General features: G+C 47.1%; 1 long non-coding RNA gene across 1 annotated transcript in view; it reads right to left on the bottom strand.

The window, feature by feature from the left end:
• Positions 1-23,154, bottom strand: part of LOC115346412 — a 49,763-nt gene extending 26,609 nt beyond the window's left edge. The window contains exons 1-4 of the long non-coding RNA XR_003925135.2: positions 22,993-23,154; positions 11,899-11,986; positions 10,914-11,114; positions 9,235-9,313 (exon numbers count right to left, since the gene is read on the bottom strand). This is a non-coding gene — a long non-coding RNA (uncharacterized LOC115346412). The remainder of the gene's footprint in view (positions 1-9,234; positions 9,314-10,913; positions 11,115-11,898; positions 11,987-22,992) is intronic.
• Positions 23,155-24,801: the final 1,647 nt, after the last annotated feature.

Genomic DNA, 24,801 nt, shown 5'->3' with positions numbered 1-24,801 from the left:
AGCTTTAAGCTTGAGGCAAGAAATACCACATAACCATACAGAAGTGAAGTCCTACATCCACGTTTGCGTCACCAGGTCCGGTTGCCCTCTTTTCATGGTTATCAGAAGGTCCACAAACTCAACCAGGTCAGCTGCAGCCCCTGCCTACTGTACGGCCTCGCATAAAGCAACTTCACCAGCACCTGCAAATCCAGTTCAGTCCCTGGAAAAACGTGAGCAGAGCGGTGGTACAGAGCATACTTCAGGGTGGAGACTCTTCTCCCAAAACCAGCTGCAATTGTTTGTTGTGTAATGGTGCCAATGAAGTTTTGTAACTCCCTCACATACTGGGAGGACTCACTTGATCACAAGAGTAATTTCACTTTCTGGCACCTATCATCCATCAGAAATTCCAGGCCAGAGCTTTAAAAAGCAACTAGTGACTTAGGATCTCATGACTGCTGAACATTTATATTGAGGTATCTCAGCAGGCATGCACAATCCTCCTCCCCACATCTCCTCCTCGTAATAGGCATCAAAACTGTGGGTCACTCCAAAAGCCCTAGGCTGTTATGTGGAGCTAACACTTGCCCAAGATGAGTCACAAAAGCTCCTTCTGAACCAAAATGTCAGGTCTGAGCCCCCTTATGAAGATCCCTGCCCAGGATTTCAGGGAGCACACACATCCTTCCCTCAGCTATGGGACCGCATACAAGTTTTTTTAGGCGCAGCAGTGCCACAGGCACGAGGGGAACAGCTTAGGAGCACCCAAGGCCACCTGCCAGCATCGGCAGAGGCCACAAGACCTGGCAGTGCTGACAAGCTTACGGCAACACCAAAACATGACCACTCTCAGCCTTGTGTCAGGCTTTGAAGCTCAAGCAACCAGCTGGCCGACATGTGAGGGGGAACATGGACACAGGGTAGGGTCGAACACAGAGGTTCTGATCAAAGTTGTACAAGCCAATGCTCCTCTTGCAGCTTCCTCCAGACGTACCTCACAGGGAGGTGTCAGGTGTCACCTCAAAATGCTTTCCTCAAAGCAGTCCTGCCACATGCTATGCTTCATCAAAAACAGCATGGCAAGGGGATGCCTGGAAGGCGCCTGCTGCGCTACGCTGGCACTGGCCTGCTGCCGAGTCGTGTTCGTGGTCCCAGGAGTCTGCTTTGAGGCTCCTTGCCCCCGAGGAATGAGTCCAGTCGTGGTGCTTCCTATCAGGTTATCTCCCTTCTTGCATCACGCGGCTGTTCTGCATGCTGTGGGCAACCGGGAAGTATTAGCTGAACTGCTGCTGCCTGTTGGGTAAGGAGGGAAGGATTGCAGGGCCTCCGTATTTCCATTTGTTTCGGGAGACCATCGGTAGGGCTGAGGGGATTAAACAGGACTGTCAGCAGACCGGCAAGGAGAAGCTCGGTGCATGTTTGCCATCTGGCAATCAGGAGTGCAAGCACAATGGGGGCCACGAGCAAACTGGAGAGTCTGCCACGGTGAGGGGGCACAACGGTCACCTCCCCAGCTCGTTGAGTTGCACACAGGGGACTGCAGCCACACTGCACGGCAGCCTGCCATCTCCAGCCTACAGCCTCAGCGGCCCCAGGGTGGGTTTGCTGCTCAGCCTAAGGCGATCTGAGTGCAGTAATGTGCAGGGCTTGTGCAGGACTGTTTCGTGGTTCGGTACTTCTGCACAACTTGCACCAAATCAGCCTGCTGATACTGAGAGCTGGTTCCTGTTTTGGACATGCTTTAGACAAGACTGGGCTTTCTTTGCAAGACCCCGCTCTGAGACCTTTCCATCCGGCAAGACTGACCCTATTTGGGTGATGCTGCTAGTGAAGTGAAACCAGGGAAGCTTGGCAACTGTATCTTACAGCTAAAGGTCTTTAGTTAAGCTATAAAAAAAGCATCCTACCTTCCCTGTACCCACCTTGAACTCTCCCCTACACCAATCCCTAGCAAAATGGTACCTGCATCTGTTCCACCCAGGCATACAATCCAATGGTGACTCATTGTCACATATTCTTATTCATGCATTTATTGCCCAGATAACTCTCCATTAAGCTAATGAGTCATTCTTTTACGCCCACCCAATGCATAGTTAGGATGCTGTAGCTTTCTGCTACTCATAAATTAGGAGGACAGAGCCTTGATCCAGAAAATGTATCATCTCCTCTAGAGAAGCTCTTCAAAGGACACACAGTTGGATTTCTGACCTCTCCATAGAGTCCCATTTAGCACATTTAGTGAAAGTAGGGGTATGCTTTTCCTATGCATCTTATTTTGAATCTTGTCTGCTGTTTAAAGGCAACTAGACCCTGGGTGGAGGAGGGAGGAGGCTGCTGGTGAGATACGTAAGGCTGCCAGGTTTAATAGGATTGACTAAAATGTATTTGTTAAACAATCGTCCAGGACCCTTGCAGCTCAGACGCTGTCCCTGCTCTTTGCTTGTGAATTGAGTGAATGAGATCCCCAGCCACACGGGCCACTCACTAGGAGTTCAGCTCACTTGAGCTTACTGCTGGCTCCCTGCATTGCTTGCACTACCTTGAATCCAGTGCGGTATGTAAATCTCTAGCAGGATCCAACAACAAAGATAAAGGCAGTGTTCACACAACTCCACTGATCCCAGGGCGTCAGTCTCCTAAGACATGTTGTCTCTTACAGATTTCTGTGACCATCACAAGGATCGGAGCCCAAAAGGCATCCCCTCTGGATCTGCATGAATGAGTAGTTCAAAGCTGACCTCCACGTGGGTTGTCCGATATTTCTGGTGGCAAGCTCCATTTTCCAAATTCAAGGTATTCCACGCGTGTTACAGGAGACAAACAAGGCCCCAGTGACCACTGCAGACAAGCACTGAAGAGCTAATGCTGCTTGGTGAAGTGCCTCATACCAGTCTACTTTCAAGAGCTGGAGGATTTTGGTCAGGGCCTTGGATGCCCCAGACTCGCTGGCCATGTTTGCAGCTGCTTCTCTGAGATAAGCAGACAACTTTATTCCAGGCATCTGTAGATTTCAAGCAGGCCAAGAGACAAAATGCTTGGCATAGCGTAACTATATGTGTGCACAATCTGTGCAAACTTCTCTGACGTATTAGACTAAGAATTGCCAGTTCTTGATAATTTGGCAATATTTTGAGCGCTCGTTAAGACCCCAGAAGATGGGGATTTCTGAATGAGGCATGAATCTATTTTCTTCCTTAAAACAGGTTTTGTTCCCTCAGGGCTGTGGACAAAAATATTGAAAATATGATTTCAATGCTTCCAAGGAGCTGAGAAATCAGTTCGCAAATAAGAGTGTCTGTAATACATATTTTTGTGAGAATAATTCAGTTTCTATGCAGTATCAAGGTTATGAAGCACAGTCATTTATTTTTTACATGCTTGATGTGGTCTATAACGTACAGCTGTAGCTGAATGCTCTTTTGACCACTTTCAACTGTGCTTTGCGGCTGAGGAGATGAGCTGCCTGAGCCTTGTAAATAAAACAGTGGCTTGGTGTCAGAGAGAAAGGTGATGGGAAAAGTTCTACCGACTTTCTCTCTGGTTTGTGTTGCTGACACAGGTCAGGAGTGTTAAACCAGACCATAGTTTCACACTGACCTTTCATCCTGCTGGACCAGTGGGTGCCCTCAGCCAGTGAGCTGACAACTGCTTAAGTCAACAGCCAACCAGTTCAACTTCTTAAGACTTATCAAACTATTTGCATAAACACTGTGATCAGAGCAAGAATGAAGGAAGCATGGGCTTGAGCTTTAGAACGGCTTTTTCCCACTGTTTTCTTATCTTCACTCCTCTGTCTGTCCCTGCCTGTTTAAGGGACTTGCTGCCCAAGGACAGGCGATCCCAGGTTTCCTCCGGATTGGTGTCTAGAGCTGGAGCCTGCGGGCTCTTTGAGGTGAGCTTGCACTGCTAGTTTCTAGTTTCTGCTAGTTGGTGGAGGCACTGGGGGGATTTTGCTCCTTCTCCAGTGGGCTGTATTCACGACACAGACACGAACATCATATCCTTGAGATCCCAGATGTGCGTCTGAATTCGGCCTGTTGTTGGAGGGGGACTAAGAGAGACACACGTTGCACAATAGCTAAGACTCACCTTAGGAAAATAAGCTGAAGATACTGTGCTGTGGTGCAGCATTGTGGCAGGCCTCTGTGGCTTCACTAAGTAACATGAGGTTTCTGTACCACAAAGCACTCTGGCACATGAGCCTTACGGAGCTTTCTCTCCAAAGAGGGGAGGAAGGTGTGTGAGGGTGGTCTTCATGATCACGTCCCCAGCCAGCAGTGGCCAGAGCATGGGCAGCATAGGTCAGGATAGAACTGTGCCTCCGGCAGGCTGTCCATCCCTTGTGCCCTCGACAGCTGCTTTCTCCTCACACTGTGACTCACTGCACAATAATCCATGCAGAGAAACAAAGGGCATTTCCATCCCGTGGTTCCCTCTCTGGTCCGTTCAGGTTTGAAACTGGGGAGACTGCTCTTGCAGGGAGAGGAGAGTGCAAACCAGTCCATTTGCGCAGGTAGTGAAGCAGCTGCCGTGATTCCTCTCTGCCTCTGAAAGCCCAGACTCCTCACTGGACTGCGGTAGCTTTTGCAAATATTCTTTGTTTCTTTTTCTAAACAACTAGGTACATTCTAAAAATGTTGAGCTCTTTTTGCTAGAAGCTTTTCCTAGTTCCCAGAACTTGCAGAGGATCCCAGGCCTATCATCTCTGCTAAGAAAAAAAGTTCTTCTCACTTCTGTTCAAAAGGGGAAGGATGCAATATTGACCAATATTGAGTAAGTAATGTACTCTCCTCATTTCAGAGGCAGTTATTGGAATGTGCTTGGTATTCACATCATAACTTACGTCTGTAGCAACTTGCTGAGTGATGTCTTGAATCACCCTTTGATAAAGTGATGTGTTTGAAGTTTCTAAAGGCAGTACCTCGCTATCATTCCCTTTCCAGTGCTGTCACTCAAAGCTCTTCAGCCTTGCCTCGTGTCAGCAGGTAGTCAGACTACAGTCCCATTCAGCTAAACCTCAAATCCATCTGGGCTTATTCAATTATCGATTAAAAACACGCATTGGGAAAAACAAGGAAAAGAATCTTTTCCTAAACAAGTTTGCTTAATAGAAACAGCAACAGTACAAAGCTGAAGAGCAAGACCCTTCCAGCCACCCATACGGCCTAGCTTTATGCAGGCCGGGTCATGTGATTCTTGGGGTGTTGCCTTCTCTTGTTTCGAGGCTATCTCCTACATAAATGGGGTTTAATTGCTCCTTCCATCAAGCCTGACAGAAGACTGCTAACACACCCACTGGCTGTAAGCAGGCCTGTGACCGTCTGCAGATCAAAGTCGATCCGACCTCACGGCAGCAGCCATGAGCACATTCCAGGGTAACGAGAGCCCTGCGAAAGGTATGGTACGGGGAACCCTGTAGCCTCATAGTGCTCCCCACCCACCGCTGACTTCCATTAATTAATTAACTCTGCAGCTTTGTTCCCTTATCATAATCCTCCGAGCAACAGCACAATAAATTGTACTTGCAACAGATGCTTAAATGAGATGAGCCCAGGTCTTTGCAACCTGAAACAAGGGTGGGAAACTCATAGCTTTGTGGTGATCTCCAAATCATTCATTATACAATCGGATCTTAATTGCTTTAAGAATGTGACTCTAGTAAATCTGGCCTCTAGTATCACTCATGTTAAAGACTTCAGTTGCTAAATCTCTGCTGCTATACACAATCAATATCTATCCCTTGTGGTCTTTTTTACTTCAGTGGGCTATAAAATATTGAATTACCTGTAGAAACTAATGCTGTGTTCACCCACCCCATATTTATCCACTGAGAGGACAGATGCCAAACTTAAGTTAGCTGTTTTGAGATAGTGAAGGAGAAGGCATTTCTATAGGGAAATTAATTTAAAATGAAGTACCTAAAATAATCCAGACAAATCATCCACTGGAGATGTTTCTTTCTACTGGCTATAAAGGAGGATAGGCATGAGATGCTTAACTTATAGACTACTGAAGTTGACTACAATAAAGCCCACCTTACCTGTGCAGAGACCCAAGTACGGGAATAAACAGAAGATTGCTTCAGTGTAAGATTTGATGTGAGAAGTGCAAGGGGACTGATGGATGCCTCATCCTAATACTGAGGAAAAGGTCTCCAAGTTGGGACATCAGTATCATTTATTTGCCTGACAGGTGTAAAATTCTGTGAGTATGTATGCGACAGAAATGAAAATCTGCAAATTTCAGCAGCCACACAATTAATGATCTGCACGACCAGACCAGGCAGCATGCAGCTCTGAGGAGGCACCTTCCAAGTAGAATGAATTCCTCACAGAGTTGAAAACTTATTTGGGAGAGCTAGAGAGAGAGGAACTACTCTATGTCTCTGTATGTGTGTGTACTGACAGGAATCAACGAGAGTTCCTGGGGACCAAATGCTTTTAATCTCAAGATTTTGAGAGGGGGAAAAAAGCTCTTCTTTTCTGATCCTTTCAAACTGTCAAGCATCACTTTAGTCAGAACATCAGCACTTAAGGCTCAGGAGTGTTTACTTGATTTACTCTGCGGTTGGCTTCCCCAGTATTTCATCTGGGGTGTAACCCTCAGCAGCAGTTTTTAATAGCTCCTGTGGGAGCCCCGTGTTATGAACAGGTGACATACAGTAACATCCTTGGGGTGGTCTTGAAGATGATTCTTCCTTAAAAAGCAAGACCGCACCAAGCAAACTCATACCAAAGTCCTTCTCTCCAAATGAAATGTGTCTAAATGTAAACATAGTGGAAAAGATTGATGCTGCTTATGAAAAATTCAGATCCAGTGCTGAATCCCGCACTGAGATCCTTCCCTACAGCACTGTGCCATGGTGTACCTGCCTGCCTGCCTGCTTAGAAACCTCAAAGGCACGCTCAGGTGTCACCAGAGGCAGCTCGGGTGACTCAGCAGGTGGCAGCCTTCACCTTGACTTTGCAAGGAGTTGTCACCCTGTGGAAGGTGTTGGGGGATCGCTGAGCACTGGGGGACAAAGGCACCCCTCTCCTGGCACAAAGTGAGGAGCCTGGACAAAGCCTGCTGTGAGACTTAACCCCAGCGTGTGAAGAGCCCCGTGACAAAGTGCTACAATAACTGACCTCTCAGACAGCAAGTGGCCTTGTGGGTAGGCTGAGATTTACAGCCCAGGAGGTACTGCCAGCATCTCTAACTCCAGTACACTCCAAAGGATCCTTATGCACAACCAATGCAATTAAAAAGACAAACTGAAGGGGTGTGGCACTTTGGAAGAGGTCTGGATCAGCAGAATCACTGCTCGTTCATGTGGTAAGCAGGAAGAGGGAGCGGTATCGTTTTTCCCTAGTTTCTTGGGGGGAAATTTGCTACAGGGAAGAAAATAGAGCCCATGAGAGCTGTATTTTGGGAAAGGGACAGATTGGGGAGTAAACAGAACCTAGCAGAGCTTTACGTGTGATGTAACTCACATGCCCGTGAAGAGGGAAACGCTTCCACCGTGCAATTCAACATTCATTCCTCAAGGAAGGTGGAACAAGAAAGCGTGGGGGTGGGGTCTGGCCATAGAGGAGGCAAGACAGGCTCCTGCTGGTGAATGAAATAGCTGCTTTCAGCCTGCCTCCTCCTGGAGCCAAGATCAGGGACCAGCCCCGAGGGATCAGTCGGGGAGGGGGGGGGGGGGGGGGGGGGTGTGCAACATCCTCCACCTGTGTGGGAGAGTGCTGAGCGAGAGGGGCAGAAGCCTCTTTACGTGGTTCAGCTGGAGCTAGAATGGCCTAGCTAACCCCAGCCTCAGCCTTCACATCCTTTCAAACCCAAGGTGCTCCTAAGCATTGTAATTTTGATTTGAACTATGATACTGGACCTCTTTCCAAAAGCTCTTAAAGTTTCAGCCACTGTCAAGCTGAATTTTTTTGAACTGTTCACCTGAAAATGAGAGGAGGAACCATTACTAATGTGAGAAACCATCCTGGTTTCCTCAGTGGATACTGGCAACGCCTACCTTGCTACTCAGCATTATGCCTGCCTACCCTACTCTCTACCCCTGAACAAGCTTGAACGAAATAGCAAGCATATTTTCTCCCCTGACCGAGAGGCAGATTTATACTCACGCTCCTGTCATTCTCTCACAATACCTTACATAAATCACCATTGTTTTTGGAGAGATGCCAAAACAGTTTGAAGGAATGTGTACAGGACCTACCAGCACAGGGTTTCCCCAGGTTTCCGACTCTATAATCCCCTTATTCAGGGCTAAACCAATAGGCTCACAGCTCCTGCACAGAAAACCTTTTCCACCTCCATCCACTCTCTTTCAAAACAAACAAGGAAACCCACAAACTCATGCCCAGCTATTACCATGAAAGAGAAAACAAGAGACACAAAGCAAAAGAATTTGCCGCATGCAGATCTATAAACACTAAATCCACGAGTGAGGAGACATTTGTTTTTGTTCTGAGTAGTCAAACATGTCCTAATCTTTAAAACACCCTCACTCTAAAATTGCTGATGATTGCTTAGTCACAGGGGATTTGCTATTTATGCAAGGGCCTTTGCCGAGGCCCCAAAGTGGTGATACTGCTGGACTATAAATTTAGACATGGATAATGTTTGGGGAAGAGACTTCTGTGAAAAGCTGCCTGAAGTAAGGGGGTTGGCAGGATGTTCCTGGGACCACCATATTGCAACCATAGATGGCAAAATTCAAAGTGGCAGCTCGGAATAGGCTCTGCAGGCTGAGCGTTAGACATGGAAATCACTGGGTGTTCACTAAATGCATTGGTGACTTTTGTAAGCAGTCCATTGACTGCGAGGAAAAACGCACTGCCCAGAAAAGACCAGAAGTTGAGACTTTTACTCTACCCACTTTTGCCTGCAAAAAGGTTAGTGGCCTGCCCAGTTCCACAGAACAAGACTAATGACAGGGGTGATGTCAGATATAACAGTTCCCAAGCTTTCTCAATCAGCTCCTACCAGCTCTATTTGCTGGCCCTTGGGCTTTCTGGCAGACTCTCCTGCTCCTTCTGATAATTCTGATCCTTCTGGTAATTCAGACTTCCATCTGAAACCACCACAAAGACAGCCTGCTTCAAGCTGACATCCCCCAAGTCTGGGAACCGCTGCTCTGAGTCCCGCTGCCATTCTCCCGTAAGAAGAGGGAGGGTCTTGTTAGTGCACTTATTCCAAAGGGAGCCAGCTGTGGTGTGAGGATTATTATGGGAGATTTGATAAAAGTGGGGAGGGACTTACCTTCACTGTCATCTTTCATCTTCCACGGCCTGCACCATCCACAATGACACTGTCTTCATCTCTATGTCAGTTGTTTGCCCTGGGAGGAGAAGGTACAGTTAAAACGTGAACGTCAGAGCTAATCCCTCTAGCTTGTTTCCTTCTTCAGTGATTGCTGGTTCTGGAGAATCCACAGACCTGCTCTTGCACACTTTCTCACAACCCAGGTATTTCCTTGATCAGCCACTACCTGAGGAAACGCACACCTTACAGCTCCAACGTGTTTGTCTGGGTGCAGCCATGTACAACTCAGACTGGCTATGTCGATGCTAGCACCGAGCATGGTGTGATAGGAGCAGATCTGGGTTGAAGTGGTTCGTACAGAAGGCCTTTGCGTGGCCTTTATGTGCAGCTGGATGGATCCCTGGGCCAAAAGCCCCACCACCTGTGTATCTCAAGGCTTTCTGAAGAGAAGCTGATTGAAAAAAGAGAACATTTGCTTTTTCAATGCCAGGGCCCACCCAGAAGCACTATGCCATCCTTTTGCCGGCCTCGTGGATAACACTAAGGTATTGGTGCACACACCACCCACAAAAGGCCTCTCACGCAAAGGTCTTATTTCTGCCCTTCCTCAAGCTGCTGCTCTGTGAGGCCAGCATGCCTGCCATCCAACTCCTGTCCATACCGGTTTGGACAAAACACATAGCCAGGCACCTGAGGGAGGGCTAGCTTAATCCTGCAACATGGCCAACAAAATGGACATTCCCCTACGGGGATGGAGCTAGGCACTAATACAGAGCAGGGACCGAGTGGCGGTTTTTGGAAAGATTTGTCCTGAAGATCATGGATGCTTGGAATTGCTTTCAGAGGCTGGTCAGCTCAGTGAGGTATATTTGCTCTCTGCACCTCTGAGCCCTGACTGCGCCCACACTACAGGGCCTGGCTGCTGAACTATGTGGAGAAATCCTACATCATGCAGGAGCTCTTAAAAACGGTACCCAAGCAAGGTGGATGCAAAGTCCCACCAAGGCCTATGACAGAGGAACAGCGGGCTATTCCCTCTGTTGTAGGTAACAGTGTTCATCCCAAGCGCGGCAGCCATACAAATTAACCAGCTTTACAACACCCTGTCAGGTATTTGACGGGCTAAGAAAAACACCTCCTTTAAATTGACCTGTTATCCAAGGGCACATGGGAATGAAATTTCCACTCTTAATTACTGGTAAGGTCATTGGTGTCTGGAGCTGTGCAAGGATGTCATATGGAATGCAAACAGGGCGCTCGGATGGCCAAGGAGCTGCTGCGTTTAAAGCTTGGCCATGGCCTTCCTCAGATAAGACAATGTAGCTTTACACCCTTCCTGTGCAGGCACAGGGGATCTTCTGTTATCCATAGTGATAACCGTGCAAATGTTGGACATGTCCCATGCTGGTCGGGGCAGGTAACCTCATTACATAGTAAGGGTTGCTTGTTTGGTGTGCCAAGGTCAGGAAATGTGAGTTTTTTGAGAAATTTTGTCTGAGGAAAGGCCCCTGACTGTCACCGGTGCAGTGACAGCGTAGCAGAGCAGAGGAATTATTAGCCAGATAATGTACCCTGCTGCACGGTGCGGCCCCTCCTCTGAATCCCTTGGACGTCTAGGCTAAACTTCCCTGTAACCAGCTCCCGCAGCTAAGCACATTTCGCTGGCAGCATCTTACCTGGCATAGAGAGTCGCTTTTATATCCTAGGAGCTCCACAAAGAACACAGAGGTGTGCAGGTGAACGCTGTCTTTCTGGACTGGAACATGACAGTACAGCAGACGCACATTTGTTGTGTACATGTTTTGCATATGCAGGCTCTCGCCTCCTCCACAAAGCTGGAGTGGGCCTAATTAGAGAGTAGAGCATCAGCAGCCACTCTGCAGAAGGAACGAGAGAAAAGTATGCCAGTGGCTTATCACCAGAGATGGGCAGAACCCAAGAGAGGTTTACTTTCTGCTAAAGCCGTCTCCTTCTCCTGTAAGTTGGGGGGTGGTTTTGTTTTGTGATTGTTTGGCAAACAGTCATAGGAAGCATTTTTTAAGCTTCATCTGTGCCTCCGAGATAATTAATAATTCCTTTCCAAGTTATTTTTAGGCTGCATCCAAGACTGCAAAACTGGCATAGAAAAGAGCACATAGCATCAGACTCTAATCGGGCATGAAGAAAGCAACTGTGTTAACACCAAGCATCTGGGCTTCAGGAGAACCCCTCTTCCCCGTTCTGCTCTCAGTGATTTGTTCTTTACCCTGCATATATGACACACACCATTGTAGTGGATTATTTGCTGCTGCTTGGATTGGGAAGCACCATTCTGAGTCTGTCTGTAGTATGTGAGAAGAGGGCCAGTCAGAGCAAGCAAAGACGACTTGGAAAGAGAGCCATCTGTGCGCAGAGCGGTGTCACGGTCTGCAAGGCAGATCAGACCCTGCTTTGCGCATGCCAGCTCCCCTCACATCTGCGGCAGCCACCAGCCTCATTGCTCTGTCAGGTGCTCCCGCCTCCAGCCCCGAAATGGCAGAAGACGCATGGTTTTAGGATGGTTTTAGGCTCCAAGGAGCATCCCCCTGTTGCGTAAGCGTACGTGTTTTAAGGGCAGGCACCTCGTTTGAGAATCACACACGCTTTCTATGATGTGAAAAAGATACATTTCCATGACCTTACCTGCTCCTTCCGGGCTGGTCTTGGTCCCACTATAAAAAGCGTATTCCAGTCTGCACAGGGAAAGGATGCACTTCTTGGCAGGCAGGAGCTGGAATACATAGACAGTGCATGTATGTATTTTTACAAGGTTAGCCTTTTTTTTTAATAAATAGCTCGCTGTGGTAAACTCTTCCGCAACCTAAAGTATCTCCAAACATGAGGGATACCTGGGGATGTAACAAGGCAGGAAGGATGGTAAGTAACCATGCTGCTTCTGCTCAAACTCCCTGACAGACGTACAGACTGCCTGCTGCTTCTCTCCCCATCACCTGCATCTGCTTGTCCCCGTAGCCTTAGGCTGAGAGATCATTTGAGCAGGGATGCCCCTTGTTAGAAGCTGTTGCACAGCATTCCTGTAAATACACACTTTCTGACACAGCAGAGAGAGAAGTAAGTTGCTGGAGTGTATCTTTCTCAGGTGCCAGATGGGGCATTTTCAGTGGACATGTATTTCAAGAGGCAGATAGCAGTCTAGGTTTGGCACAGCTCTCTCCATACAGCATCGTGTCTTGTTTGATCAAGTGTCCCTGGAGACACCAGGAAAACAGGCTGTGAAGGAGTGAGATCAGGTTGTTTTGTTGTGAAGAGAGCGGCATCTCAGTTTGTGCTTGACTCAGTTGAGGCAGAGGCACCTAAATCGCACAGGCATCTAAATGACAAAGGACCCGGGCGCCATTTCTATGTCCTTGCCACGAAAGACGACTTTCCTGCTACTCATCGGGCAATCATCGGTTAAATTTTTCTGATGTCTCCACTAGCGTGAACAACAGGGCTGGATCACAGAGTACAAACCCATGCGCCTGACTTGTCATAAAAGTGGTTTGAAAACAAAATGGCAATAGACAAACGTATTGACTGCTTCCCCGTCCTACATCTAGACTTCAAATGGCATCCTGCTGGCCTGAAAGCATAAAATGGTACCGTCTGAGACAAGCAAAACCCTGCCAGTTGCAGTCAACTCTGAGCATCAGTGGACTCAGCACAGTGCACAACCCTTTTATCAGAGTATCCTGTGGGGAATACGCATCCTGTTCCATGATTTTACAGACGTGTAGCAGCATGGTAGCAACCATGATAATCCCCCAGTATATCGAGTATTCTCGATGTTTTTGGCCACAGGGGTTACAAAGGCACCCACAGTGGAGACAGGCCTTTCCCTCTTGGGTATCAGAACTGGTGGGGCTGCAAGCTTCGACAGACAGGGACTTGGGACGGCTGGTGAAGACCATGTGAGGTAGCACCTTCTAGAATGCAGTTTGTCCACAGCCCAAGGAAAAACCTAGGGTCTTGCTTTATCTTTTTAAATTTTTGTGTGAATGTGTTGCTTTTAGTATGGTTTGAGCTGAGTTTATATTTTAGGTGCCTGGTTTTGCACCTAGCATTTTACAAAAAATATCCTGCAATTATAAGCTGCATTGCTGTAAGAAGTTTGGAGGGTGCCACCAATAAGCCACTGTTTACTAGCACTTCCATAATGAAGAGATCATATTCCCCTAAAATGTAGAACAGGAAACAGCGAAGGTTCTCCTAGTCCTTTGAACAGTAACTGTAGGGGCCTATGAAACCATCTGAACATGGAGGTTTTTCTGTGGGATCTACAAGTCAAACTCTCCTTTGACAGGTTTTTGCGGAGAGGTAGCTTACTTCAGACCGAAGACATGTGCCTCAGCGCACGTCTATCCCAAGACAACATTGAGCATATGTTCTTTTTGCTGACAGTGGGACCTGGGCATACACATGTAATTCTGTATACGCTGACTATGCATAAGTATACAGATCTGGGAATATTTCCCACAGCCATACCCAGCATGGAGGGCTGCTGAGATTCAGAATGGGAGCTGAAGGTACATGCCCAGCCCTACAGAAGACTTTCCTCCATTTTTAGTGTCCTCTTTCATTTTTTCCCTTGCAATATTCAAATACAGCAGTATTTCCAAACTATAAACACTTGTGAACAATGAGTACCTTGTAAAACTGTGTATGCTACACACGTCAGGAAAACAGTACTTGTGGAAAGTCCACAGCCTCCACTGTGTACACAGCAATCTCTGTTTTGGGGAGATTCATCTGCCCAGCGTTCAGACTACCATGAGGGCAATGAAGTGCCCTCTGGGTGAACCTACTGCCTTTGGGCTGACAGCATACAACCAGCGGAGACCCAGTGCCTCCTCTTCTGACAGCTAATGCTAGGGTACCAGGTGTGCGCTACGCAGCTACGGGGACCGCACTAATGTATACAAACTGGCAGAGCTAATGGCTGAAAGGCTGGCCTGATCCCTGGCACTGCACCCTAGGAAAGCACAGGGGCTAGGTGGAGAGATGCTGATGAAGGGCAGGGTTCCCTCCATGCTTGCAGCAGTCCAGCTCTGACCCCACTAAAGCGGAGCTGTCAGTGACACCAATGATGGCAGAATTCGGCTAACACCAGATCACCCTGTCTACATGTTTATAGTAACAGCTAAATTTCTACCTGGAAAAGGTTATAATCCCGTGGGGCCCAAAGGAGGTAATTAGGGAAAGGCAGGCCTGGGGTGACATGCCTAAGGCATGGCTTTTTGAAGATGTTTCCCCAAACCCAAAGGGAATAGGCAAGAAGCAGTGGATATACTCAGAGAGTCTCCTCTAAGCACTACATACTATAGCACCGATGTGGCAGACAGCCCTTTGTTAAGCCCCGAGTGCCTAACCTGCTCTGGTGCTTCAGAAAAACCCCCAGCTATCTCTTAGCCCTTAAATCTCTATAAACATCCCAAAGTAGCACAGGGTCCTCGGGTGCCGCAGACCAAGTTATGTGCAGACAGCTAAATGCGCTTCTGCAGTCTGGTCACAGAAAACAGGATTGCTCAGGCTTGCAAAACAGCGTGAGAACGTGTGAATGAAGTCTGCAGACTTCTTCCTTGTTCCCAGTTTACTCTGGAATAATTGTTTACTTTAGCCAAGCTCTTCCTGATCTATATCCATAGATCAGCTTTAGGCTCAGCACTGCAGCCTGTCATGCAGCACCTCCAACATGAAAGCAGACAACAGAGATACGACGGGGCAATTTTTCTCCTCAACACCGCTCTGCGACAGCTTTGAGGATGTCGTGGCTTTTAGGCACGAGGCAGTGAATCGGAGGCTCATACTGGGTTTGAGTCACTGCCTTTCAAGCCTGAGCATCTGGCCAGCTGTTTGGCCCCAAAGTGCGGTGCCATTTTCCAGAGCAAGTGTGGTTGTTTTGTGGTTTCTATTGTTTACGTGCTCAAGAACCCCAGCTTTTATTCTCTGGTTACCTGCCCGCCTCCCACCAGTCTTTCAGGTCTCGTGTTTGACTGAGAGCGTCCTGGGAATCTCCAGTCGCATCTTGCTGGTCCCGGCCACGTGGCTGGTCTGGGCTCCTGCCTGCACTTGTTTGATGTGTGACCCATGCACAGGCTGCCCCTTACCTGAGACGCTTTCACGCAAACAAAGGAGTGACCCGTCTCTCGGGGTGCGATACAGGGGAAGGCTGCACTCAGACACCCTGTCCTGATGAGAGGCTCTGATGCTAATCACCTCCCTTTGATCCATTTGCCTTTCAACTAAAACTACCATCTTCTCCCTTGTCTCCCTTCAGGCTCTTCTCCAAATGAAGACCTGTGCAGCTGCCAGGGCACATGATAGGAAGTGCCACATCCAAGCAGATCAGAAATCTCAGGCCTTGGCGAGGATTTTCTACAGGTAATTGAGGGTGTTTGCATTTTGCACAAGCAAAATCAGTACCGGTTTGTGCAGCTAAGTACATGGCTGCACCACTGCCTAGTCTGGACATGCAAATAGTCCTTGGTGAGAGCAAGTGCAGCCTTTGGAGAGACAATACAAATCTGAGGCCTCAATTTCATGTCTGCCAGCCCCAGAAAACTGGGGTTTACTTTGCTAGTCCAAAATCAAGAATTTCAGTCACTGGAAATCAATGTTGATTTCTTGACAGCAGTGTTCTATTAGAGATGGGTAAAGCTACACTCAGGGCCCTTGCAGATCTTCCTTTTAAGGCAGAAGGCTTCTTCTAAGTGTAATTCCTGTACACCAGTACTAGAAATGTTAATATTAGACAGTTATTTTCATCTTACTCAAAATAAGGATTAAATGAAATTTCCACGGCAGGTTATCTTCATGGTCTGGGGGTGAATTTTCTTTTACTCTTTAGTAAGCAGGTTTTAAATGGTTGCTTTTAAATTTGTGCCCTAGATCCACATCAGGTTGGATATCAAACTCATCAGCATTTCAGAGACATTATTCCTAACCAGCATCCAAATTTGACCCCAGACAGAGGCAGCTTGTTTTTTTTTTTTTTACTTTTGAAATTCATGGCTGAAGACCAGACCCATGTCTGGGTTTGGATCCAGGTATCCCATAAAGCATCAAAGTACACAGGTCCCCTCTGCTCCATCTAACTCCCCTAACTAGTTCAAAAGAGTGCATTCCCGGGCAGACTGTTTCTAGGAACTGTATCAGTATATTAGCCTTGTAACTCATTAATGCTAATAGCAGTTGCATAACGCACGCCTGAAATGTGGTTGTACAGTAAGTTAAGAACGTATCCCAGCTATATGAGGTACGATTGCCAGCCAAAGTTTTTAAATGAGTAGCTTTCCTTACCATTACAGCTGAATTTATCTTTGATTGTAAATGCTCTGAAGGGGCCATGTTTCAAGGTATCATGAAGTCATGCCACTAACTCTAGCATAATCCTCTGCTTTAAATGCTCCACGCTTGGCCACGGTCTGGAAGGAGGTATGAGCTCACCTTGTCATTGCTCTCCCTGTGCAAAAGCACAGGAGCAAAACCTCAGGAGACGTCCAGAAGGGCCTTGGTCACTCATTGCACCGAACTGACAGGGAGCTCAAGCATCAAAGATGGCAAGGTGTCCTTTAACCCTCAGGGAGCCCCGAGCACCGAGATTCAAAGCGGGAGAGAGCGAAGGGAGATCTAGGTCCAACGATGTGACTAGCTATTCAGAGGGAGTCTCCGAAGCCACACAAGCAGTGAGCCAGCCACTGAAGTTAGGCAGCTGCGCAGTCACTCGCTTACGTTAGCCCTGGCAACGAGCGTAAGCAGAACCACACTAATAAAATGGAAATCTCAACCTTTACAAAAATTGCTAAAGCCTGGTGTGTTGCACACAAGTGCAGAATGAATTTCTTTCATATTCCGCAGATTTGGTCAGTTCTCATGACAGCGCAGCTGTCTCGTCCTGCTGGCTTGCTAAGAGAACATTAACTATGCCCTCTTCAAGGCCCTGTTTCTCTTCTTTTGACATAGCCTCATTTAAATGCTCTTAACTGTCTTTCGATAAACAAGCTTTGGACCATATTTAAAATATAAGGCCAGCTGTACCCTAGGGCCATCAGATAACATCCAATGGAGCTCTGTATGTACGAGCTAGACTGAGCCCTTAGTTTCTGTGTTGCACTGAAGAGCAAACAGCTCTCTACTGCCAGCTCCCTGCCAGGAAAAGTGTGCAGGGTAATTCCCTCAGGAGACGTTTCTCCGCTTCCGGACCCTTCAGCTGCCAGCGCTCAAACTGACCCTTGCAATTTGGCGACAGGCACCCAAAGAGTTTTCAGCTTTGCTTTCCTTTGAGTCCCACTCTACGCTCTGTCAGATCCCCTGGCTTCCCCTAAAGTACCAGGAAAAAAAGCTTAAAAAGGGAAGCCATCAAGCAAAGAAAAAGGGCAGAATTCTTCATTATGTTTTTCTGAGCTATGTCCATGTGCCTTCTGGCAGCTGTTCTCACTGTGGGCTTTGCTGCTCCAACAGCCCAGGACTGCCACACTGCCAGTAAGGGTGGAGCTTCTGTGTGACCAGCTCTGACTCTGGGGAGTGAGTTTTCCTCCCTGGAGAGTGAGCTGATTTGCTCCAGGTGAAAGCCAAAGTGCCAGCCAGCTTGTAAACAGTACAGATGATGAACAAGTGAGATGTAGCCTTCAGACACCGATGTGGTGCAGGCAAAGCCAGAGCAACTCCACGTGATGCAGCAACAACACAGACAACAGACTTAGCTGTTCAAGGCAGCTCCTAACCTTCTGCCTGTTTGGGCCAGTTTGGGGGGGCTCCTGATGCCGCTGTAGTGCCCGGGAGAGATGTGCAGCTCATTCTGCCCTCTGTCTCCGGCCCTGCGGCAGTCCTTGACGGGGGATTCCCCCACACGTGTACCCACAGAGGTCAGGGCTCAGCAGGAAGGTAGCTCCCTGGCTCGCCAATCTTTCCTGTGTGCTCTGCCCACTTGCTCACCGTGATGCAGTCTTTTGCTCTAGACGCCAGGGTTTTGCCCAGAGCTGCAGAAAGTAGTGTTTAACTGTGTTGAAAGTTGCTCCCTCCCAACACCTGTGCCTGCTGCATTGTCGCTTCCATTTGGGAATGTGTCCTGCTGGTAGCTGAGTGAAATGAATGATGGGGCTCAATTACAATGACACGGGGCTGTGGGAGGATGAAGAGTGCTGCTGCAACTTTGAAACAATGGAAAATATTAAATAAATCCTAATTCCCTGCTGGCACATATATGCACTATAAATAAACATTATAACCACGTAAATAGCACACAGGTCCTAGGAGCTGGATCACCTTCTGAAATAGCAGGCAGAGGAGTCTGCTACTCTACAATACAGGGATCATGTATGGCTAAATTATACAATGCATTTAAATGCATGCTGTACAGTGACATAATTTTTGGAAACCATATTGTTTGGCCCTCCTGAGTGATTCCCAGGAGTAATTCCTGCGAGGAGCACACACCCAAGCCAGTCAATTTCTGGAATGACATTCCAGTTGCTCAACACCTGGTTATGCAGATAGAAGAGAAAACAGCGACGCCTTAGCCAGTATAATAGATAAGGGTGTGAGAATTCAACTCGCTGGCTAGCACATGAAAGTGTGAATGACCTCGCCCCACGTCCAAGATTGCTCAAGCCATAGGAGATGTCAGTATCAATACACACATCTTCGTTTATAGTCACAGGACAGCTCTCTTCTCAATGTTGGCTTCTGCCTCAGATCCTAACCCCAGAACGGAGAGAAAGCGCGACGCTTGTTGAACAACACGCTTGCAAAGTTGTCTGCTTCTGCAAACTGACTGCAGAAAAGGATTAATTAAATTCTCTCTTCTATTATTCCATGCAGTGGAAGACCTTCTACCTCTTCAGATAAACTCACATGCAATTAGAGGGAGGTCGAAGTAACGGGTTCCCTGTTTTCTTCTGAGACGAGTGGCTCCACTATATTGTCTCCTATATAATGGCTGGGTGACCATCCCTGCATTAAATAGAAAGAGGCTCCTCTTGGTCATAAAATCACTGAGTGTATTCAACTTCCTTTTTATAAAGCAAGAACAGCTTGAAGCAAATGCCATTTTGCATCTGCGTCCTCAGTATCTATCAGGAATGTGCCAAGAATTCTTACTGTGCATCCATAACCAGAAGAAAAGGTGTGTATCAATAGTTGTCATCTAATTCACTGACTAGCAGATTTTGGCAGTTGCAGCCCAAACTCGTGGGTTAAGTAGGAGGGGTAAGGGAGTGAGGGGAGTTGCTTGATGTGAATTCCTCCTTGTCCCAGCTGAGGTGCAGAGACCATTTTGCAAGAGCGAGATGCAAGAAAATAGATATTGGGTAGAAGTTGGGGATAGGTGCTAGGTGAAGGGGCCACTTAAATCCTCATGCCAGTGACACCCGGGGAAGTTCTGGAAGGAGTACGAAACCAAGCGGTCTGGTACTAATACAACAGCCCCAGCACATGTCCTGCAAAACCCTGAGTGTAAGGACCACAGTTAAATGCTTGCAGGGTGGGTGTTCACATTTCAAGTAAATCTTTTCCCCTGAGAGGGAGACCTTCAGCAGCAACCTTCTGTTACAACTAGGTTCCTAACCCGGCTACAACTTTGATTGAAGTGATTAATCTAACCCTGTAAAGACAGCTTTGGTAAACAAAGACCTGTGAGTATGAGTAGGCAGGATTAGATGAGAGAAAAACGCGGCAAGCGGTGCCTCTCCCATAGGAAGGGAAGATGCTTGCGACAGATGCTAGTCCCTGTCCCAAAAGCACTAAGGAGTCCCTCAATTGGTAAGCTGGCTTGCAACTCCTGGCTTTCTTTATTAGCAATGAATCAAACCCTTCATTCCCAACCCAGGAAATCCCTAAGGCGCATATTTTTCTATTGACCTCTCTGTGCTCCAAGGAAGAGACAGTAAAGGTGAGGAATTACAAAAGGAGTCTTCTACTCCTCCTTCCTTTTTTTCTTTTTTTTTTTTTAGCCTTTCTAACAGCTCCACAATAACTGACACACAAAAAGTACATGGGAGCCTCCTGTGACTTGAGACATGAGGTTATAGTAGAACACGTCTGGGTGTCTCCAAATTGTGGGAGAAGGGCCAGATCCTCTGTGGTGGGTTGACCCTGGCTGGGCACCAGGTGCCCACCAAAGCTGCTCTATCACTCCCCCTCCTCAGCTGGTAATAAGACCCTTAATTCTTGGTGGAAGAAAAGGATCTTCAAGTACCTGGACCTCACTGTCTAATGTCCTCATCCTAAATATATCTGTAATTTGTCACGCAGTAAGTGATACATGCCAAGTCTCTTGGTTTCTCACTAAATTCAGCAGGGTTCAGATTCGCCCAGTATAGACTAGCAAACGGTTCTCTGGAAACGCTTGCCTCAAGCCCCAGTGAGACGACACATGCACAGTTCCCTCTCCCACCTTGCTCTGCAGTATTATTGAGGTTGTCAAGCCAAGCACTCAGAATTCATAATGAACCTTCATTCTGCCTGCTCACATATGTGCTTCACATAAGGCCTTGAAGTATGGGCTAAGCGAGACCAGGTCCAGAATACTTCTCTCATGAATTTGCTTCGATTGAAGCCGATGACCCAAGCTGTTTCTCTGAAGGAAGCCCTGCCTGTTCAGCAGGTAAACATCGATGAAGTCCACAAAGGTGTTCAGTGAGAGGGCATTTGAGTATGCAAGAAGTTCTGTATTGGTGCGTACAACTATTACTGGATAAAAAAGGGAAAAGGAGGTGGGAACAAACACTTCTGGGTTCCTTTAAAATATCATCTATCAATTAGCCAAGCTCATGAGTGAGTAAAGCAATGATCTAAGACATTATGACTATGATTGCTAAATAATGACAACGTGGAGGAAGGTGTTAATTGTAAGTATGGCCGTAGTATGGCCAGGGAGTCCCAACATACTCAATCAGAGAGATCCTTAAGCATAGCGGATCCAGAAAGCAAACTCTCCACCTACTCCGGGGACAGTGTCATCACTAATCACTGTACGCAGCAATAGTGCAAAGGCGGGATTTGGCCTTCACCTGAAATTATCCGTCTTCTCTTTGAAGAAATAAGCCAGACTTAAAACAGAATTTAGCTGCTGAAAGATGCTAGACCTCTGGCCAGAGACATTCACAGGTGCACAGAGACAGATTTCCACCAGTTAATGATGCAGTCCACAGAATATTGGGCTGAGAACAGACTCACACCAGCCCATCTGCTGTGAAACTCTGACCTTCCTTTTTACATTGCAACCGCACCTGTCATACATATGCAATATGGCTATGGCTATGGCTTGTGCCAGAGTGACACCTGCCTTGCCTATCTCACACAGACTGAATCCCTTTTATCAGCACTTCTGACTAAGATATTTCATACCTGCTAGCAAAGGGGGTTCACAGAGTTTCTCACACCTTCCACAACACACATGACTGCAACGCAGTTGACATCTAGTTACGGCTGACAGCTTATCTCTGGAGTACCCACTTCCAACCAACCCCCTTCTTTTGAAGTCCCACCTTAGCCAGCAAGCAGTACTGGGACAATCCCTTACTTTTAGAAGTGTCACAGAGGCTACTAGAGCGTAGGTCTGGGTAACAATGACTCAGAGGTTTGTTTCAAGACAAACACTACTCTTATTTCAGACAGATGCAGACGGGTGCCTGGTCATTTGGGCTGAGCACTCAGGGACAGCTGGAGACAGCCACCTCACGCTCATGTGTGCTCCTGGCCCAATGTGGTAAGACCATCCAGGCATGAAGTTGTTCAGGTCTCTCTCTTGGGAAGAGGCTATGGGCCACTGGAAACCCACGCTTTTCTGCTTCTTGTTACCCATGGGAATTAAACTTGTTCCACCTCAGTTTAGCCATGTTAGAAGTGAAGAAACAATCTTCATTGGTCTGGGCACTGACCCCAACCTGTGGGCTGCCTTCCTGCCCGACCTCAGACCTGCCTGATCACTATGGACTTGTCCAGTGATCTGGACTCTGGGCTGACCCTGGCTGTACCACAACAGAAAGATGTGAGAACTGAACAGCTAAGGAAACCCCCTTGGCCAGGACTAAAAAGCCTGCTTTTAATGCTTGTTAGCCATCTCTCGACCCAGAAGGCAGAGCATGGGACAAGCAACCAAGGGTATCCACTTTATCAGACAAACCTATTTCACTGAGAAGAGAAATTTTAAAAATTCCTTCCATTTAAAATTTAATAAAAGATATGAAGTCAGTAAAAAGGTTTGGGTTTACCTCAAAACATTGCTCTACTTATTAGCTGAATGACTGTGCAAGGGAAGCTTCACTTCAGTATCGCTTTGGTTATATATGCTTTCTGGGAACGGCAACGGTTTCTAGGCCATTAAATATTTGTCTGCATGACCGATGTGTTCTCCCTCCTGCTCACCTGCACTGCTGACGTACTTTCCCCAGGAGATGGAATGTCTGCCGTACCAAAATAGCAACTAAATAAATGAAAGTTCAAGCAGAGCTATAAATAGAAAGGGCACCAGGTTTTCACAGTGCGTATATAAGCTACTGCACACCCACTTCCTTTTGTCTGCCATTAACTCTGAGATCTTAAGTGAAATAAACTCTCTGCACTTTGGAAGAACAAACAGCAAAACAATAAAGAGACCAAACTGTTATGAGGAAGCCACTGAAGTGCTGTGTAGAAAAGATAGACAGACTATTTTTTATATATATATATATATGTGCTGTGTCCCACAGCTGCAGTTGCCAAGTAGTAATACCCAGTGTAAATTTTAGCAATGCTCACATGGGAATTTGAGGATGGCTGAATAAAAACGCCTTGGGAGGAATTTCACTCTGCCCGTTCTTCTTTCACAGTCCCTCTAATGCGTGATGTGGAGCAGAGCCAGCCGCTGAATCTATGGGTAATGCGCAGTGGCACCTCCTGGTGGAAACCAGCTTCCAGGGCTGTGGGCTGCAAAACGGGGAGAAAAACTATGATGAGAAGTAAAGTAAGAAAGAAAAGCTTAAAAAAAAAGAAACAACTCTTTTTTGAAGGATGAAAACCTCCCGCTTTTCATACCAAAGACAGAGCACAGTGGCACTATCCCAGTGTTGCTTTTCCATGTAAACAAATGCCTTTTCTTGTTGCCACAAGGTGTGTTTAGGACAACTACGGGTGGAAGGAAGGGGGTTACAAAGGCAAATGGGGTGGGAAGGTGCTCTAGGAGGCAATCTCCGCTGCAAGACTCAGTCCTCATTAACAAAGCTCCCAAACCCACACGCTACACTGTAGTTTCCCATGTTTCCCCTGGACTGGCACTGTCTAGAAGTTCTCTTGTGGAAAGCTGTTAATGTTCAATAATTGACATTGAGATAAAAACCAAATAAACCTGGAAGAAAGTAGCTGAGTCAGGCTAGATTAGATTACGTGGTAATTCCCTATTTTTAGTTTTAGCTGTTGGAAATGGATACCAAACAAAATCTCACTAAAAAGAAACTTCTGCCCAAAATGTAGGCTCATAAAAATGTAATGAGTTCACAGGTTGGGTTTATTGTTGTTTCAGCGTGTGTGATATGAGATCGGCATGTATAAAGGGATGCCCTTTTCTCTGTTTATGGAGGTTCTCTGGAGGTTGGCATGTGTAACACTTGGCCTGTTGGGAGTTTCATGCTGTTTCAAGGTGCGAATGCGATAATGAGTAATAGAAGAAAGTATCACAACATGTTTCAATGTGTCTCGTCTTCTGATGAGAACTCCAGACCATTTCTGCACAGCTGTCTGAACAGAGCTCCTATCTGATCCTTATCGTTTCACTCCTAGCAATGGAGGTGGCTCCTTTTTTTTTTTTTTTTTTTTTAACTTTAAGAATGTTGAGGAAACTAGATGGAAATGCTGACAAAACAATTTCCTGCCTTTTCTTCTGAGCAACTGGACGGGGTAGGTATTTGCTCTACCATCTCATTTACTTCAGTGTGTATTGTGCTGGGGGCTGGGTGGAAAGGTGACTGCAGCTCACAACGCAGTGAACGGGTCGTTCCTGCAATCCCCTGCCGCATCGCTACTTGTTAATCCTGAGACTAGATTTACCGAGTCAGATGGTCACTGCCAGTCTGTTTTCTCTCTCATGCATCCCAAAACACCCCCAAAGGGAAGCAACCTGGATGAGAAAGGAACTCTAGTTGTGTTTATAAAAGTGCTACAGTGCAAAGCTGCTTATCCCAGGACTTGCACGACTGTACACAGTGTGAGCAAGGAAATAATCTGTCTGGGAAGATGCTGCCATACATGAAAGCATCTGCCTGCAGCTAGATTCCATCAAAGAGCAGATCTGCGGATTGATTTTCCCAGTATGACATCTTCCATCTGCAGAGCATTCAAAGGTTCTTTTATTAGCCCCGCTGTTGTTCGTGATTCAAGCAAGATGATGAAACAGCTCATGAAAAGGCACTCGGCTCCACAAACACTGTGCCATAAGCAATACAGAAAGTCCCAAGATGGGGTGGTGGCAGAAGCAGAGCCGTGGTAACAGGGCTAAGGGAGGAGCACAGACAACGTGAGCGGTGATGTCGAGTGCTGGCAACGGCATTTCTCAATCTGTCTTTTAATGGAAGC

Source organism: Aquila chrysaetos, chromosome 1, assembly GCF_900496995.4.
Source record: "Aquila chrysaetos chrysaetos chromosome 1, bAquChr1.4, whole genome shotgun sequence".
In the NCBI taxonomy this organism is placed as follows: Eukaryota; Metazoa; Chordata; class Aves; order Accipitriformes; family Accipitridae; genus Aquila; species Aquila chrysaetos.
The sequence above is the reverse complement of the archived record's forward strand: the minus strand, read 5'-3'. Positions and strand labels throughout refer to the sequence as shown.